The sequence below is a fragment of the Herpailurus yagouaroundi genome, unplaced genomic scaffold (assembly GCF_014898765.1).
Source record: "Herpailurus yagouaroundi ecotype Mexico unplaced genomic scaffold, PumYag 141, whole genome shotgun sequence".
Lineage (NCBI taxonomy): Eukaryota > Metazoa > Chordata > Mammalia > Carnivora > Felidae > Herpailurus > Herpailurus yagouaroundi.
The window spans coordinates 17,530,749-17,536,744 of record NW_024412396.1 but is presented as its reverse complement, the minus strand read 5'-3'; positions in this window follow the sequence as shown (position 1 = coordinate 17,536,744).

Below are 5,996 nucleotides of genomic sequence, written 5' to 3'. Positions count from 1 at the left end.
TATATCTATATATCTGTGATGAAGGGAGGAGTCTTTTGGGGGGGCAATAAACATTTGGATTTTCAAATGGAGCAACTAAAGTTTTAGAATCACAAGTAGTAGTATATTAGAGCTGAAGAACCTGAGAGAACATTTATCTAAGCCCTCTCATATTGCAGATGAGGAAATGGGATTCATTAGCACAGAATAATCTGTCAAGTGGCCCATAGTGAATTAGTAGCTGAAGCAGAACTAGAAATAGCAACACTGCCTTGATTAAAATTGCAACGGTGCTTGGCATCTAGTAGATGCTCAGTAAATTAAATGAGGCTGTGATGCATCATCCTAGAACAATTACAGTTCCTCTAATATTTAGTGAGAACTGGGAGCTTCCCCCCAAAATCTGGTATGTTCACTTTCTTCCTTTTTGCAAGCCAGTAGCATCAAAGGTTGAGATTTAAAGTAGCACCTAGACTTTGCTGCACCAAAGAGAAGGGAACTGGGAATGCTGTCATTTTCTTAGACCATGTAAAAAGCCACCTCAAAATTTAGTAGCTCAAATCACTCATTTTGCTTACAAATTTGTAATTTGGGCAGGAATAAACACAAATAGCTAGTCTGTGTTCCATACAACATCATCAAAGGCAGCTTAGCTGAGGACTAGAAGATCCATTTTCAAGATGGTTCACTCATGGCTAGTAAGCTGGAACTGGCTATAATCTAGAAGTTCAGCTAGAGGTGTGTGCACTGGATGCTCCATCATGCTGCTGCACTGGCTACTTAGGATTCCTCATGGCATGGTGGCTGGCTTCCAAGAGCATGCATCCCAAGAGACAGGAAGTGGAAGTTGCCATATTCTTAAAGCCTGGGCCAAAGACCAGCACAGAGTGATTTTCACCACATTCTATTGGTCAAGCAATCACAGAGCCCTGATTCCAGAAAGACAATGAAGATGCCATCTCTCTCCCTTTTTTTTCAGTTTAAATTTATTTATTTTGAGAAACAGTGTGTGAGCAGAGGAAGGGAAGAGTGTGTGAGGGAGGAAGGGAATCTCAAGCAGGCTCCGCACTGTCATCACAGAGCCCAATGCAGGGCTCAAACTCATGAACCACAAGATCATAACCTGAGCTGAAATCAAGAAGCAGACGCTTAACTGACTGAGCCACCCAGGCAACCTGAAGATGTCATGTCTTAATGAAGGTATATCAGAAAATTGGTTGGCTATGTTTTAAAGCCATCAAAGATACTATCCTTTAAGTGTAAATGTAAATATGATTCCATTTTGCTGATGTGACAAAGAATTGAGCATTATTGGAGATAAGTCATAGATACCAAAATTATAATCTTTTCAAAGGTATTAATCCCTTCACAATATAGTAATCAAAAAAGGATAATAACAAGCTCTCATGGGAAATTGAAAGGCTTATTTATAGCTATAAAGGCAGGGTATTCTTATAACTTGTCTTAATAAATGCTTGTTAATAGTGAGTTATGTATATAATGTCCTAACAGGTGAAAAGTATAATTATTATGTGCTTAAATAATTTTGCACCATGAAGGCTTTTCAGGTTCCTGGACAACTGTCCATGCCTGACTTGAAGAAGCCTCCAATTAATTAATTTTGCTGAACATGCCAGTAAAATATCAAACCCTATTTTTGAAAATGCTAGTTTTATGGGTTTTTAATTTTTGCAAAAGAAGCAATACCTATTGGATACCATAGGATTTCAGAACTTCTTTGCAAATAAACCATGTTTTCACAGTACATGCTTAAGTCAATATATAACATATTCAGTCAGTTCTCCCAGTAACAGTCCTATTCAGGAATTAAATTGTATCCAAAGGAAGAGTTTTTCTAGTAATATTTAGGAATAGAATTGAATTGTCTTTATTGCTGTACCAAACAAGAAATTTTCAAATGTAACTCAGGTAGTGCGAGTAAAGATCTTAAAACTAGTTCTGTTTGTGAGGAGGAGCTGGTCGGCACCTTATTTAGACCACAGGCACAGTAACCAATTGGGATTTTCCCACAGGGGTTCTAGGATTTAAATTAAATGACTTTCTATTAGGCAACTGATACCACAAAAAGCAATAACTTCCTCAAGTCAGCCACTTACAGAAAGATTGGTTAAATAAGATGAGATTTGTCCTAGCTAAAAATGCGGCCTACAGCTGAGAGGTTGGTTTCTCAGGGACTAGGAGAGAGAAAGCTCTATTATCCAGTTAAGCATTCTTACTGCCAGAAAATGAAGTGAGTATAAAACAAGAGTCACAGCCAGCCAGCCAGTGGGCCTTATTTGTGTATGTGTATTTTACGCTCACAGTGACTTAAAAGGCAATATTAGTTTTAATATCATCTGCTTCATTCATTTATATTTGTTACACACACCTCCTTCAGAAATCTAAATATCTGGCTTAGAGAATTACCTGGATTAATATAAATTTATTATCAAGGATTTATAAAAGAGTATATTTGGTGTAAACCGTTTTTAAGCCAGCTGAAAGATGACACCCTATGCCCTAAATCAGAACCTGTATGAAGCAGACTCCAAATGAATACAGTCATTAGAAGCATGGCCTCGACCACTGTGTAAGACAATAGTCTCCACACTTGACCTTTCCTTAACGTACTAACACCTTCTCTGTTTTGTTTCTTGTCATCCTTTACTCACTATGGTTTAGGAGATGTTTGTGAAATGCTTGAGAGTGGCCCTGAAATAGAAAGCAAAAATTTTAAACCCAAAAATGACTATAGACTCCAAATTGTAAATACATACACAAAAAAGTTTGTATAAGCTTGGTAAGAGAAAAGAGGGAAGAGGAAGCATTCAGAGAGCAGATGACCACTCTAATAACAAGATGGAGCCCAATGATCCCAGTTACCCAGAAATTTTCAAAACAACTGGACTAGGCTTCAAACAGCCCTGCTATTAGATTATGATTATCTCCTCAGTACAATTTGCCAAAACAGAAACACATGCTCATGGTTTGAGTCACTGATGTTATATAAAACATTTCCCTTCATTTGCTAATGTCAAAATATTGTCACTTATTAAAATATAAATTGAGAGCCAATTTTTTAGCATGCCCTCACCAAGATTTAGAGAATTACAGCAGTTGTAAAGGAATTGAGAAACATGCATTGACTGTAGATTTCTCCAAAACCCATCCATAAAACAGTGAAGGGTTCTCTTTTAATAAATTCCCCCTGAAAACCACATACTGTGCTCACTGAAGCAAGAAATAAAAAGAAATGATTGAGCAATATTAAAAGGTGGGAAGTCAGACCCTTTTCTCTATAGTATTTTAATGTTGAAATAAAAAGCACTGGGTAACCCTTGGCTCCTCCAGCTGAGACATCAGTGTGCAGCCCCTCATCGTGCTGCCAGGGCAAAGAGTCACTGGAGAACCCATTCTCTCTCCATATTAAGACAAATTTTAAAGGCAAAAATTCCAACTAGACTTTCCAATGTCACATTTTCTGGTGTATTCTGCTTATCTACTAAAAAGGTTAGAGAAGCCGATTTCGTTTCAGACTTGGACTAATATTAGTACTGTCTCAATGCATTCATATTGGATGGGAGAGGGTTATTTTCAACAAAATGTTATTTTGCTACAATCCAATGATACTCAAATATTTTAAGAGTCTAGGTTGGACTTTGAAATTTAAAAATGGTATTACAAAATAATAGATTATCTGTAATTGCTTGACTTACAGAAATATTTCCACAAATCCCCCCTCACTAGACATATTAAATGTCCCCACCTTTTCAGTGTAAAGTATATAAGATGTTTACAAATAAGCCCTTGACCATCACCCATTGTATGTATTAAGCATATCCACAATAAGGAGAATATTCCCTTATACTTTGTGTTAAAAATTCTTCTAATGGAAAAATTATTTTCCTGCCTCTTTCTCCCTCCATCACCACCACTAGTGGGTCAAGAAAGAGGACCTATGGTCAACTGCATCTCCTAAATTTTATATATTTTATATTTAGGGGATTTATACAACTTGATAGCAACAGATATATACATGCTCAATATATCTAGCACTAACATATTCTTTTTGTTCACCTCATCTACACTTTGTTTCTATATAAAGCAAATTATTCGCCCCCCCCCCCACCCCAAGCATAATTAAAAACTCTCACCTATGGAGACTTCCACAAGATGGCAGCATAGGAAGATCCTGAATTCAGTTCCTTTCTATAGACATACCAAATTGCATTACATATGGATCATTTCCTTCAGAAAAAGGCCTGAAAACTAGATGAACTTCCCTCCACAATAAAGGATTTTTTAAAAACACATCAAGACATGTAGGAGAGGCAGAAACATGATTTCACCAAAACCCTGTCCCTGGCATGTTGACACAACAGGGAGGGATCTCATTAGTCTGGCACTTCTGGAGAAGCAAGGGATTGGTGCCCCACATCAGTCACCTACCACCTAAGATCTGCACCAGAGACATGACCCCCTAAAACGCCTGGCTTAGAAAGCCAATGTGGTGGACTTCCAGGTGATCCAGCACGCTACACAAAACTGAGATTCCCCTTTTAAAGGTCTCATGTACGGTCTCACTTGTCCAGAGACCCAGCTAAAAAAACAGCATTCAAAAGTGCCTAGACCATATGTGAAGGTAATTTATTTGCTAATCTACAAACATCTACTGAAGGAGCCTAGGACAGGTGAAACTCTCCCCAGAGACAGAGGCAATGGCAGATGCCATTTTCTTACTTCCACCCACCTTGCTAGCACAGATGGGTAAGCTTAAATACAGCACCTTTCTGTCCCCTTGCTAAGACAAACAGGGTGAGCAGTCATGGCACAGTCCCATTGCCTTGATGAAGCCAGATACTACAGGCCATTACAGCACTTCCTCACTCCCTGTATGGGGTTGGCAAGTAGGCATTCTCCTGCTCCTAAAACTGGCACACACACACACACAGACAACGCACTGTCCTGCTGCATTCCTAACACCCACCATGAGTACAGTCAAAACTTTCCCACTGCCTTTCTAAAACTAGTCAGTGTGCCCCTCCCCCAACACTGTCCAGCTGCCTTGCTAAAGTCAGCAGGTATACACAATCCACACAGGGGATGCCCCTTGATCATCTGGTGTCCAAGGAGGCTGGCATTCCTTGGGAGTAACAATCAGAAAAATAGTTCTTCACAGGCCACCACCCCAAGGACACTGCACAGAAAGTAGACTGAAATATAACCCCAGTCTTCCTGTGAAAAAGGCCTATTTACTTAGCCTGGAGTTTCAGCGTAAAGGACAGAGTTCAGATTTCCCACATGTCTAGAGGCTAAGGAGGTGTTCCCAGGAACATAAGCAGGGAGACCTCATCCGTGCACACTCCCTTGGCCTCACTACAAGATAACAAGATCTCAAAGAAAGAAGTTTATACACTTATCTGGTGTCCTGAGTTTCACAATCACAGCCCAGGAGTCACCTCCAGACCTCCAGGTCTAGAGGCCAACAAGGATTAGGATTACGGCCCTACAGGACTGTTTATATTTACATACTTTAAAAGCTGCTGCCAGGGGCACCTGAGTGGCTCAGTCAGTTAAGCGTCTGACTTCGGCTCAGGTCAGGATCTCGAAGTTTGTGAGTTTGAGCCCCGCATCAGGCTCTGTGCTGACAGCTCAGATTCTGTGTCTTCCTCTTTCTCCTGCCCCTCCTCTGCTCACGCTCTCACGCTCTCTCTCTCTCTCTCTCTCTCTCTCTCTCTCTCTCAAAGAAATAAACATTTAAAAAAAAAGCTGCTGCCTGAGGGTCTGGCTCTAATCAGCCTGAAACTAGGTGCTAAATGAGATTCCTCCCCTTGGATCACTGACAAGTCTTGGCACATATTAAGAACAGGAACATATCAGGAATAAATCAGCAAGTATAGACAATCAAAAAGATTTGATTGAGCAAGGGCAAGGTTGAATAAAAAGGATCATCACCTATACAAGTCCACTCCTTCAAGAATGAGAGCAATAGCTAGCTATTTGCCTAATGCACAGAA